Source organism: Narcine bancroftii, chromosome 8, assembly GCF_036971445.1.
Source record: "Narcine bancroftii isolate sNarBan1 chromosome 8, sNarBan1.hap1, whole genome shotgun sequence".
Classification (NCBI taxonomy): domain Eukaryota; kingdom Metazoa; phylum Chordata; class Chondrichthyes; order Torpediniformes; family Narcinidae; genus Narcine; species Narcine bancroftii.
This window is the reverse complement of record NC_091476.1, coordinates 135,722,132-135,735,715: the sequence shown is the minus strand read 5'-3', so window position 1 is coordinate 135,735,715 and position 13,584 is coordinate 135,722,132.

Here is a 13,584-nt window from a genome sequence, read left to right as displayed (position 1 = left end):
TGCTTCCTTGATGATGAGAGTTGTGGGACAGCAGTCACCACACAACTGAAGGAAAGTCTTTTGGGGGAGGAAGGGATGGCAACAAGGAAGAGGAAAAGATGGCAGGCAACGGCCAGGGGAAGCATCAGAAAGGAAGTTATCCCAAAACCCTTTGTCTGCATTGGAAAATGGTGAAGTTGAATGTATTGTTGGCAAGTCCAGTTAAAGCCAAGATCTCAGGACTGTGTACCACAGGGATCGGTGCTGGGACCCTACTGAAAGTAGGAGAAATGATAAGTGAATCTGTAGATGGCATGACAATGGATGATGGATGTTGGAAGGATGGTCGTAGGCTAGAGAATGAGATTGATCAGTGACAAGATGACCACACCAATGGCAGATGGAATTTAAATGTGAGAGCAAGGACCAATAACAATATAATAAGCAGAATGAGCAGGAGCACTGACAGAAAGGAGGACTTGCGATACAGATTCTGATGGATGAAAACACTGATGAGGAATGCAGAACACTGCTACCCTTTCATCACCAGGGAAAGGAACACCCTAGACTGGATGAACACCAATGGCCATGGTGCACCTCGTCCCCACCTTGAGTTGTCACATCACATATTTGATGCCAAAGGAAGCTCTGTGTCCCCCTGATGAATGGGCCACCTGCATAGCTCTGACCAAGGTGAGGAGAACCCTACCCTGCCTCACACAAGGTGACTGGACCTGATACATACCTGGTCTGATACTGAAGGATTAGCACAGACCAATTGTTGGAGGTCTTCATGGACACAGGGTTCAAGGCAGCCATCATCATCATCCCAAGAGGTCTCAATGAATACTGCCCTGTGGCGCTGACCCACCACTATAAAATGCTTTGGGTATCAAACCACACCTCCCAGAGACAATTGACCCATTTCAGTTTGCCTATAGAAGAAACCATTCCACAGACAATGCTATAGCCTTGTCACTTCACTCCATCCTGTCCCACCTGGAAAATGATGGCTCATACATCATTGATTTCAGCTTGGCTCTTAATGCAATCGTTCCCCAGAGGCTGGTGGAGAAACTGTCTTCACTGCGACTCAGAACATTATAACTGGATCATATTGGAAAGAGCACAGTCTGTCCAGGTCGGTAGCAGAATGTTGAGCACCATCACGCTGAGCATTGGTGCACGTCAGGTCTGTGTGCTCAGCCCACTCCTTTAGATGCTACTGACACACGATTGCATCACCAGATCCAGCTCCAACAGTGTCATCAATTTTTCTGATGACACAGAAGTAGTCGGCCTCATCAGCAACAACGATGAGTTGCACTTCAGGGAAGAGGTGGAAAATCTCGTGAAATGGTGCGGGAGTAACAACCTGAGTCTCAAAGTGGACAAGACGAACAAGATGATTGGGATCAGGAAGGACCACCCTCCATTACACATCAGCAATTCTCTAGTAGAGAGAGTGGAGAGCCCCAAGTTCCTTGGAGTTTACTTATCTAGTGACCTATTGTGGACATTCAACATCTCCTCACTTGTCAGGAAGGTGCATCAGCAACTGCACTTCCTGAGAAGACTGAAGTAGGCAAGGCTACCAGCCATCATTATGTCAATCTTCTATAGGAGCTCTATCAAGAGCATCTTGGCTGGCCGCATCACAGGGTGATACAGTTGCTGTAGAGAAATGGATCAGAGGTCAATCCAGAGGACCATAAGTTGGCAAAGAGGATCATTGGAGTCTCCCTTCCCCTTACCCCCCCCCCCCCCCCCATCGATGTGATCTACCAGGATTGTTGTCTAAAAAGGGCGCATAAAATCATTGAGGATCCCTTCCACTCTTCACACAGCATTTTTCAGCTGCTCCCATCGGGGATGAGTCAGAACCACCAGGTCGAGGACAGTGAGAATGCTGAACCACCAAAGGAACTGGTAACATTAACCATTCAAGACTCTCATATGTACTAACCAACATTTATTTATTTGAATAGATGAAATACTTGTCCTGAATATGTGTTGTTTGTCTGTATGTGTGTTATCTCTGGTGGTGTGTCTGCATGTTTTGCACTGAGGTCTGGAGAAGGCTATTTCATTGGGTTGCACTTGCACAGTCAGATAACAATAAATTTGATTTGACTTGACTAGCGATCTAATTATACAATTATATGAAACATTGGTCAACACCTCAGCTGGAGTAATTTATTCTGGTTATCATGGATGATTTATAATTCCCATCATAAACTTCCGCAGCTCTTGAATTCCAGTATCATTCTGGATTAATTTGTCATTCACTTTCCTCTGACATGCCTCACTTAATTTATCCATCCATGTCATATTTTTATGCTCCCTTCTAACCTTCCCTCACTGTCCCAAAGGATCAGACCTCATCTCAGAGGTCACATCTTTCCCCCCCATCCCCGAATTCTCATCCAACATGACATTGAACTCTTCCTCTGCTCCCATGTCCAATTAGATGTAGATCCTTTGCACCACTCTCCTGCACTCCCTGAGCCAGTTATGATGACCAAGCATCCATTCACACAAATCCAACAATAAATGGTTAGCACAACACTATTACAGCTCCAGTGACTCAGGTTTTAATCTGCTGCTGTCTGTGAGGAGTTTGTATGTTCTCCCTGTGTTGCCCTGGGGTTCTCCCGAGTGCTCCTGTTTCCTCCCACCCTTCAAAATGTACGAAGGTTGATGGTTAATTGAGTGTGATTAGGTGACAAGGGTTTAAGTGTCTGGAATCAGCTTCTACTGTATTGTAAATATAACAAAACCACTTTCACCGTCACACAGTGGCCAATTATCCAACCAATCTGCACATTTTGGGATGTGGGAAGAAACTGAAGCACCCAGGGAAAACCCCGATTGGAGAATGTGAAAGCTCAACAAAGACAGCTCCCAAGGTCAGGAGGATCACAATACATTGTATGTCGGGAGTGAGGAACTGAGGAAGGAGTTTGGGATCTAAGAGGTTCTCAGATTTTACTGAAAGGACTTGGACCTGAAATGTTATCTCTTTCTACTGATTCGGCTTCACCTGTTGGATACGTTGCACTTATTAAAATTATTTGGATTGATTATGAACAGGTGGGAGCCCAGCACCGTCCCCTGCAGTTCCCTGCCAATCCATTCCTTTTAACCTAAACACACCTGTTTATTTCTGCTGTCCATTTACCAAGTATTAACCACAGTTCTATTCTTTTACCAAAAGGGGTTAAACTTCATTGAGAAACACAAAAGCTGCAGATGCTGGAATCGTGAGATAAAGAGCTCAAACCCAAAATATTGACTGACCATTTCTACCCATAGGCATTGTCTGAGCTCCTGCAGTAATCTTTTTGCTTGGTTAAACATAATAAGCGGGATCTTTTTTTTTGTGGGAATACATGCTAGGTGATGTATCCAATAACCTAAGTCTTTTGAGTCATTTTCTTCTTTGATAAAAGTGTGCCCACCCTTGACCACTGGACATCCCATAATATTCACAATCATTTACTTCATTGCTAGCTTGACTTGCACTGATTTCCACCTCTGCGCATGTCTTCCTTTGCCAGCTATAGCATGGATTTTGTTGTTGTTTCACCCTCCTGATCTTGTCTTGATTGAGAGGAATAATTATAGCTCCAGTGAGTTATCCAATTGATGCTATATCCTCTCTTATCACTCAATCTGTTCCTTCTTTGCTAAGACTTGGAACGAGCAGAATTCATCTTTTGTATCTGCAATGAGATAAAATCAACAGTCCTTAGAAAAAGTATTTTGTTTCTCTCTAAAACAGTATTATTTGGCAGACATGAGCTCTGAAATAAGTAACCACGGATTAGTCTTTGGAACTAATTGTGCACCATTCCCTAATTGCGTACTTCTGTCTGCTCTGCATAAAACAAATGAAATACAGAAGGATCATACAATACCCACATATGATATAAATCATTTATTTTTTGCATTGGGCTCTCATATATACCCATGGCACAGTTTGTGCATATTTGCCCAGCCCACCAGGAGGATTTTACTCTGTATTAAAAGAAAAATGTTTTTGATTAATTTGAATGAGCAAGAGCTGATGTGTATTGCACAGCAAGTAAAAGATTCATTCATGGTTATGAACAATTAAAGGTTATGTGCTCAATGTTGTTCATGCTTTTAATTCACTAATGGAAATGAGGGTAGATTCACCTCAAAAATATATCTGTTTAGAAATGTTTGAAAGCTGCAAGCCATTTATGATGATTTCAAATAAGCATAATTTTGCAAGCATTCAGATCGATAGATCATTTGAAATGTATTTTGACAAAGATTCTTTCTGGATTTGTCCGAAGTAATCCATGTGAAAGTTGACTAAACCCTATTATGGGGGAAATAAAATTAGTCCATTGCTAACTAGGGCATGTTATGAAATTTGAGCAGAAATGTTCAAAAAGAAATGCAATAAAGCCCCTGGTATCCAGCACCTATGGGAATTGGCCGATTTGCTGGTTGCTTGAGATTATGTGTTGTGTGGATTTGTGAACTAACCTCTAGGGGGTGCCAATTTTCAAATTTCCTATTTTTTACGTATTTATTTTCTGCATTTTTTTTGCCGGTTGCTTGAGGTTGCTGGTTGCTTGAATTCAGGATAACGGGGATTTTACTGTATCAGAATGACCAATGAAATATCTGGAAAGAGTTGGGAGACAGGAAAAATATTTTTCAAGAAGCTTCACATTCAAAGTGAACTCATAATAATTGAGAAACAGCAATGTGGAAGCTTCCCCAGTAGCATTACAAGTTTCTGCCACATTACTTTGTAGGGATCTGGTCCAGTCTCAGAACTGTGCTGAGTAAGTTGATTTAATCAGGGTAGTCCAACTATGTGTGACTTCAGCGATTTTGGATCAGAGAGTTGAAGGGCAGCCAGGGTTATGCTCCTGGACTGTGTTTAGTGAGTGCGTGTGTGGTGCTGTTGCTTCCTCTCGGATTCAATGGCCTATCAACACACTGCATGAGGTTGCTCCAGGAACACTGGTCACACTACACATGTCATTGATGGACCCAAAACAGAAATGTACTCCAAACAGGAGAGAAACCACCCAATGAAAGCTGACCAGATGAAAGCAGTTTCTTGGAGGGGACATGACTGGCAACATTCCAAGATAAAGTTGAACATAATGAACTGAAGAAGTCAGAACAAAATTGGCTGGAGAATCAGTTTAAATTTTAGATTAGAAAGCAACAAAGGATAAGTTCAAAGGCAAACGAAAAGGTAACATCAACTTTGCAATGGAAAAAAATATGAATGTTTATTGTTTTAGTATTTATTGCCATGGAGTCGGCTGATAAATGGTTTGCAGATTTGAATAACACTCAGTCAATTCTTTCATTGAAGCTGCAATATGTTTAAAATCAATGAGTTGTACACAAGGAAACATTGTAGGAGCATGATAAGCAGTTTTCACCTTATACTGCAAGGAGTGAAACACAGAAGTCTGCAAATGCTGTGATTGTAGTTAAAGACACACAGTAAATGCTAGAGGAACTCGGCCAGTCTCATAGCGTTCATAAGAGGTAAAGATACAGTACACTTTATTACTTATAACCATATAACCATATAACCATATACAGCACAGAACAGGCCAGTTTGGCCCTACTAGTCCATGACGGAACAAATCTCCACTCTCCTAGTCCCACTGACCAGCACCTGGTCCATACCCCTCCAATCCTCTCCCCTCCATGTAATTTTCCAGTCTTTCCTTAAATGTAAGTAACGTTCCTGCTTCAACCACTTTTGCCGGAAGCTTATTCAACATCCCAACCACCCTTTGCGTGAAGAAATTTCCCCTCATGTTCCCCTTATAATTTTCCCTCTTCAATCTCAAACCATGGCCTCTGGTTTGAATATCCAAGGTATAAGCCAAAAGCAGACACCCTCCAACTGGACAGCATTATTATCAATTTCTATGGTTTCACTTAAAACCCCCAACCCCCTCATCTTCACCCCCATTACTCCTTTCCTCTAGTTCTGTCTGTCTCTCTAGGCTTCTTCAGGTGCATTCTCCACCAAGAATGCGCCTGCAGAAGCGGAAGCGGCCCTTTGAATTGCCATTCAGATGACAGCACTAAAAGTGCAGAGCTGGCCACCTGAAGGGACAGCTGCACCGGATATGCCTCTGAATGCACTCCAACTCCTGTCCCTTTGGGCTGTCAGGTTTGGGATGGCTGGCTCTCAGAGCTGGGACAGCCGGTGCGGGCTATCAATGAGGGGACGTCCCACGCAGGACGTACCCACACAAGCAGCCCACGCCAGCCGCCCCACAGTGTAGGGACTCATTTCGGGCTGTTGGGAGAGCATTGCAGCGGTATTAGCGTGGGGATGTCCCGCGCAGGATGTCCCCGCATTGAAAGGCCATGCCAGCTGCCCCTACCCTGATGTCCTGCGTCAGGGGGCAGGGGCAGCTGGGAGGGGAGCTGTCAGACACTCACCAGCTGATTATCATCCCCTTAGCAGCCGCTTTCAGGCGGCTGCATTCATGAGCAGGGGGAGACCTCAGTGCTCTGGCGATTATCCCCCTCGGAGCAGGGATACAAAGTTCACCTCACAGGCACCTTCTGCGCTTTCAAGTGACCGCCTAACTGTCGCATATTGGCAGAATATGCGGCTTTACAATCGAGGATTTTGGCCATCTGAAAGTGCCTTCTGTCTCTCAGATTTTAGACGCTTTCTGGTGGCCAGAATACCCAACTGTAAAACTGCCTATTCTACCTCAATGCGACTGTCCGGTGGCTACCTGAAAGTGGAGAACCCGGCCAGGATGAGCACTTACCTAACCCTCCTCCTTTGCAGCAAGGCAAAGCAGCTAGCAGCTTTCAGGTGACTAGCAGGGGATGGGCTAATGAGAGTCAGCTAGTGACCCAACTCCCCACTGCCTGACAGTCCCCGGCATGGGACTATGGGGCTGGGGTGGCCGATGCGGGACTATGGGAGTGGAGAGGCTAGCACAGGACATCAGGGCTGGAATGACAGCCGCCCCAACCCCATAGTCCCGCACCTGCTGCTCTAGCCCCATAGTCCCGCGCCTGATGCTCCAGCCCCATAGTCCCGTGCTGGCCGCCCCAGCCCTGTCGTCCCACACCGGGGGGCTGTCAGGCAGCAAGGAGGGGGTTGTCGGCACCAGGGAGGGGGCTGTCAGGCAGCTGTCAGATGGCTGCCCCTACCCCGACTCAGGAGCCAGCATTTGCTTCGTGGCACCTCTCCCCGCTCCGGACCTTTTAGGTGGCAGGACACCCCATTCAGTGCTGCCACCTGAACGTCCCTTTGCAGACACCAGCAGCTGGCTCCGGAGCTGCATTCTCCTGGCGATTTCACCTGAAAGTGGCTCTGACTTTTTCTCTCTCCCTCACTCTTTCTTTTCCCTTTTCCCTTCACTCCATTCACAGAGCCAAAATCAATTCTCACCTTTTCTTTATCACATCCAAGGAACACCTTTTGTTTGTTGGTCTGGACTCCTCCCCCTCCCATTCCTCCTCCTCCCATTCTTCCCTTTTGACTCCCAGTCTTTATTCAGATGCCTTCTTGCTTTTTGCTTATACCCTGAAGAAAGACTCAGGCTCAAAACATTGGTAATAATCTTTAACTCCTATGGATGCTATAAGATTGGTTGAGTTCTTTCAGCACTTACTGTGTGTTTTTACCTTATACTGTTAGTTTGTCGAATATGACTTGAAACAAACAAAGCAGGATTTTCTTTGTGGAATTTGTGATTTTGTTCTGGTATTTACTCTCATAGAGAGTTGGAGCCCATGATGTGTCAATCTTTTTTATAATATTTTATTTTTCATTTTTAATTATATTTAACAATTAACAATTATACAAAATACAAAACATCAAGAAAACCCCATTTCCCTACCCTTTCTATGTAAACCCAAATTAAACAAAAAAAAAGGAAAAAAAGAGAAAAGTCCCATTGTTAGTGTGTACAGTGAAACACATAGAGACATGATATTACCTCAGTGTTATATACTCTACAGAGGTCAACTGGCTAGCCAGAAATGAACACATCCCTATAGTGCCATCATTGAAATGCCTAAATGTTCTACATAAGGTTGCCAAATATTCAGGAAGATTTTCTAAGATTATATGTGATCTTTTCAAGAGGAATGCAGGTGTTCATTTCCAAAGACCATCTATCAATGAGGAGAGTGGAGTCAGATTTCCATGTCACTGCTATAGTGAGGCAAATAGCGTGGCCTCAGTGTGACACAGCAGAATGTCTATATTGTTCTGTTGATCTAAAACAGGCACCATTGGGCATTCACTCACACGTGGACATTATCGGCTAGTAATTGGGCAATACGAGTTTCCCTAGATGGCTGAGAACGCTGCAGAATTGCCACCTTAATCATGTTGTATGGGAGATTACCATCCATATCCTCTAAGGCATCCTCAGCTTCACAGGCAATCTGCTCTGGAAGACACTCCACAAGTAAACCATATCTCATCTTCTGACTTGTCACACTGAGGGCAGAGAAATGTGCTTCAAGGATCATAAACCATGCTGGTGCATTATTAATAAAAAGGGGGGGGGATCTTCAGTTTGACCTCCTCAACTGCTCCTGTGAGGGGTTTATCCTCATCACTGTCCATTCTAAATTAGAAGGTACTGTGAACTCACGGGGTCACCACTTGTAATGGCAGTGATTTACCACAGCTTATACACAAAAAAAGAATGCACTCGCTTGTTTCTTTCAGCATACCATGAAGTCAACTTTCTTTTATGTTCACTATACACAACATTGCATTCTTCAACTCTCAAAACACCACCCAGCTAAACTTCTCTGACCTTCTCATTGGCTCACTGCTAAACAGGTGATCCTGACAATCTCAATCTTCTCCTGATGAAAGTAAGTACGCGACCGCGACAACATCCACAGTGATGAAGTGTTTTGAAAGCCTGGTGTTGAAGCATATCAGCTCCTGTCTGAGTAGCAACATGGATATGTTCCAGTTTGTCTATTGTAGCAACAGGTCTACGGTGGATGCCATCTCATTGACTCTACAAAAATCCCTGGGACACCTGGACAGTAAAAATGCATTCATCAGGATACTCTTTATTGATTACAGTTCAGGATTTAACACCATCATCCCCTCAAAACTGATCAATAAACTCCAAGACCTGGAATTCAACACCCCACCATGTAATTGGATCATGGATTTCCTCACCTCCAGACCACAATGAGTGAGGAATGTTAAGAACATCTCTTCCACACTCTCCACCAGTACTGGAGCACCACAGGGCTGCGTTCTTAGCCCCCGCTCTACTCATTTTATACTTATGACCGTGTGGCTCGGTACTACAACACCATCTACAAATTTGCCGATGACCCACGACTATGGGCCAGACACAATTCCAATGCCATCTACAAGTTTGCTGATGACCACCACAGTTGATGGCAGAATCATAAACGCCAATAAAGAAGTGTACAGGAGGGAAATAGATCAGCTCATTGAATGGTGTAATGACAACAACCTTGAACTCAACGTCAGCAAAACCAAGCAGATGATTGTTGACTTCAGGACCTCAGGAGGAAGTTAGAAGTTAGGAGACCACAACCCAGTACTCATCGAGGGCTCAGTAGTGGAGAGAGTCAAGAACTTCAAATTCCTCGGTGTCAACATCTTCAAGGATCTGTTTTGGAGCCACTATGTTAATGCAATCACAAAGAAGACTCGCCAGTGGCTATACTTTGTGAGGTGTCTGAGTAGATTCGCCATGTCACCGTAGACTCTCATAAACTTCTACAGGTGTACCGTGGAGAGCATTCTGCCTGGTATGGAGGTGCCAACTCTCAGGTCAAGAAAAAACTCCAGAGGGTTGTTAACTCTATCTACGCCATCACAGGCACCAGACTTCATTCCATCGAGGATATCTACATGAGGTAGTGTCTTAAAAAAAGCAGCCTCTATCCTCAAAGACCCCCACTATGCCCTCTTCACTCTGCTACCATTGGGAAAAAGGCACAGGAGCCTAAAGACAAGCACTCAGTGGGACAAGGACAGCTTCTTCCCCACTGCCATCAGATTCCTGAATCATCAAAGACACGGCCTTACTTTTTGTCCACTATTATTTTTACTTTGTTTATAGTAACGTTGTAAAATGGTTATAATATGAAGGTTTGCACTGTGATCATGCCATAAAACACTGAATTTCAAGACATTAAATTCTGAATCTGATTCCATGGTAGTGGGTTGTATAAAGAAAGATGATGAGTCAGTATACAGGAGGAAGATTTAAAACTTGGCTGAATGGTGCACCAACAACAACCTAAACTAAGGAGCTGATTGTTGACTTCAGGAAGAAAAAAATCAGAGGTATCAATCCATTGATCAGTGAGGGATCAGAGGTGGAGAGGTGAGCAAATTTAAGTTCTTGGGAGTCACTATCTCGGAGGATCTTTCCTGCACCAAGCACACTAATGACATCATGAAAAAGGCATGTCAGCACCTCTTCTTCCTCAGGAGTTTGTGGACGTTTAGTTTGACACCAGAAACCCTGGAAAATTTCTACAGAGGTGTGGCGGAAAGTGTGCTAACTAGCTGCATCACAGTCTGGTATGGGAACACCAATACCCCTGAGCGTAAAGCCCTCCAAATGGTAGTGGACATCACAGGCAAAACCCTCCCCATTATCAAGAATATCTACAGGAAGCACAGCCACTCGAGAACAGCAGCAATCATCAAGGATCCTCATCATCCAGCACATGCTCTGTTCTTGCTGCTGCCATCAGGAAAGAGGTATAGGTGCCACAAGATTTGCACCGCCTGGTTCAGGAACAACCTGCTCCCCCTCCACTATCAGACTTCTCAACAACAAACTCATTTAAAGAGTCTTATTGGTACACTTTATTGATTTTTTAAAATTCTCTCTAAATTACACAGTCAGTTTGTTTATTCAATATCTATTTGCAGTTCTTTACATGTATACACTGCGTACAAATTTGTTTTGTACTACCAATAAGTGGCAGTTCTGCCTTGCCCGCAGAAAGAAGAATCTTAGGGTTGTATGTGATGTCATGTATGCACTCTGACAAAAAATCAGAAATCTGAAATCTAACAAAAGAATCTTGAATCTTGAATTAGCTCATCAATGACCTTAAATGATGGACCAGATGGAAAGGCCAATGACCTGCTCCTCTTATGTTCTTGTGAGCTGATTGATATCATTGACATGTCGCAATGAGAAAGCAGTCAGTGCATTTAACAAATAAAAACACAGAGATAGATACTGTAGGAACTCAGCAGATCTTGCAGCATTCACAGAGGGTAAAGACATTTTGGGCCACAGCCCTTCTTCAAGGTCTTAACTATTGAGCTCTAGTGTGAGAGCTCTTCTGTGAACTGACCAACATTTTGTCTCTAGCATTATATTCAGCTGTGTAAAGAGCACAATTTACAGAGTTTAGTGTTACAATAAAAAAGATCAATTGGCATCAAGCATGATAACACTGCTGAATGGTTCATTCAGGAGCCTGATGGTGACAGGAAAGGCACTGTCTTGAAACCTTTTAGTGTGTTCTTTCTTAATCCTTCTCCCAATGGAAGAAGACAAAAGAGAGTATGTCCACACAAGATGGGGCTTTCAGTCATATCTGAACAATGGGGGATGTACTTGGAATCCATGGAAGGGAAGGAAGTTTTTGATATTGGTCAGTAAGATTTAATTTTATTGTACTTTTGCAGTGGTTTTCAATTACACAGTTGTCACACTGGATCACTTATTTTCCATGCACTATTCTTATATAGTATATAGATAATATCAACCTCCTCCCAGAATCCTAGCATGAAGCATCAGTGTAAATTCTTCATTTTCTTTATTGAAGGTTATTAAATCCTAAAAGATCAGATTTTGTTTTGAAATTTTTAGAATTTAGAAATAAGGAAATCAGTGTTCTAGCAATTTGCGATGTGAAATCCATCCAACTTGCTGACAATTTTTATCTCATTATAACTGCAAAACTTTCTTCTAAAATTATTTTTATTGTTTTATCAGGAAAACAAACAAAAAGCAGTAAATCAATTGCAATGAAACCTTTGCAGAGATTTACAAATGATAAAATATGGTACAGTAGCAATATTACTTAATTCTAAATCCAATAAATGGTAATACATACAATATTATAAGAGATAAGTAAGAAAAAATGAAAAAAAATTAAAACCCATGGAAATCATGGTTAAAATTCATATTGCAAGTAGTGTTAAACCCGAACAAGCGGCCTCAGGGGATCCAAACAAGCACAGCCAGTGATATTCATCATCGCACCTCATTAGTCAAATTATGGAAGTGAGTTATAAATGGGCCCCTTCTTATCAAAAGAAATCATGGTTTTCATGACATTCTGTCTAATTTTCTCCAGATTTAAAAGGACATAATATCTAATCGCCATTAGACAATAGACAATAGGAGCTGGAGTAGGCCCATCCGCCTGTCGAGCCAGCACCGCCATTTTACAGATCATGGCTGATCACTACCATCAGTACCCCTTTCCAGCCTTATCCCCATAACCCTTAACTCCTTTGCCCACTAGAGTCTTATCTAACTCTCTTTTGAACATAATCAGCGAATCTGCCTCTACCACCCTCTGTGGCAGAGCATTCCACAGATTCACACTTCTCTGGGTAAAAAAATGTTTTCTCATCTCCGTCCTAAAGGGCCTACCCTGTATTCTTAAACTATGCCCTCTAGTCCTCGTCTCCCCCATCATTGGGAAAAAGTAATCCGACTTCACCTTGACTATCCCCCTGATGATTTTGTATACCTCAATCATGTCCCCCCCCTCATCCTTCTAAACTCCATCGGATACAAGTCCAGTTTTTCTAGCCTTTCAGCATATGTCAATCCCGCCATCCCTGGAACTAACCTTGTAAATCTGTGCTGCACACCCTCTATATGTCCTTCCTCAAAATTGGAGACCTGAACTGGATGCAATACTCCAGGTGGGGTCTCACCAGGGCCCTGTACAACTGCAGAAGGGCACCTCTGTTCCTATACTCCAATCCCCTCTTTATGAAAGCCAACATGCCATTAGCCTTCTTCACAGCTTTCTGAACCTGCATGCTAGTCTTCAGTGACCAGTGAACAAGTACTCCCAGATCCATTTGCTCCTCCCCACTCCCTAGCTTGTCTCCATTTAAATAATACTCAGCTTTCCTATTATTGCCCCCAAAATGGATAACCTCACATTTGCTTACATTGAACATCATCTTCCATTCAGCAGCCCACTCCCCCAACCTGTGCAAGTCCCTCTGCATTTTCCTGACATCTTCCTCACACCCCACACCGCCACCCAGTTTCGTGTCATCTGCAAATTTGCTCAAATTATTAATAATCCCCTCATCCAAATCATTTACATAAATTACAAACAACTGAAGACCCAATACCAATCCCTGCGGCACTCCACTCATCACATCCTGCCATCCTGAAAAAGACCCGCTTACCCCAACCCTTTGTTTCCTATTTCTTAACCAATTTCCTATCTATGTCAGCACCTTACCTCCAATACCATGCTCCTTGATCTTGCCCACTAGTCTCCCGTGCGGTACCTTATCAAAGGCCTTCTGCAAGTCCA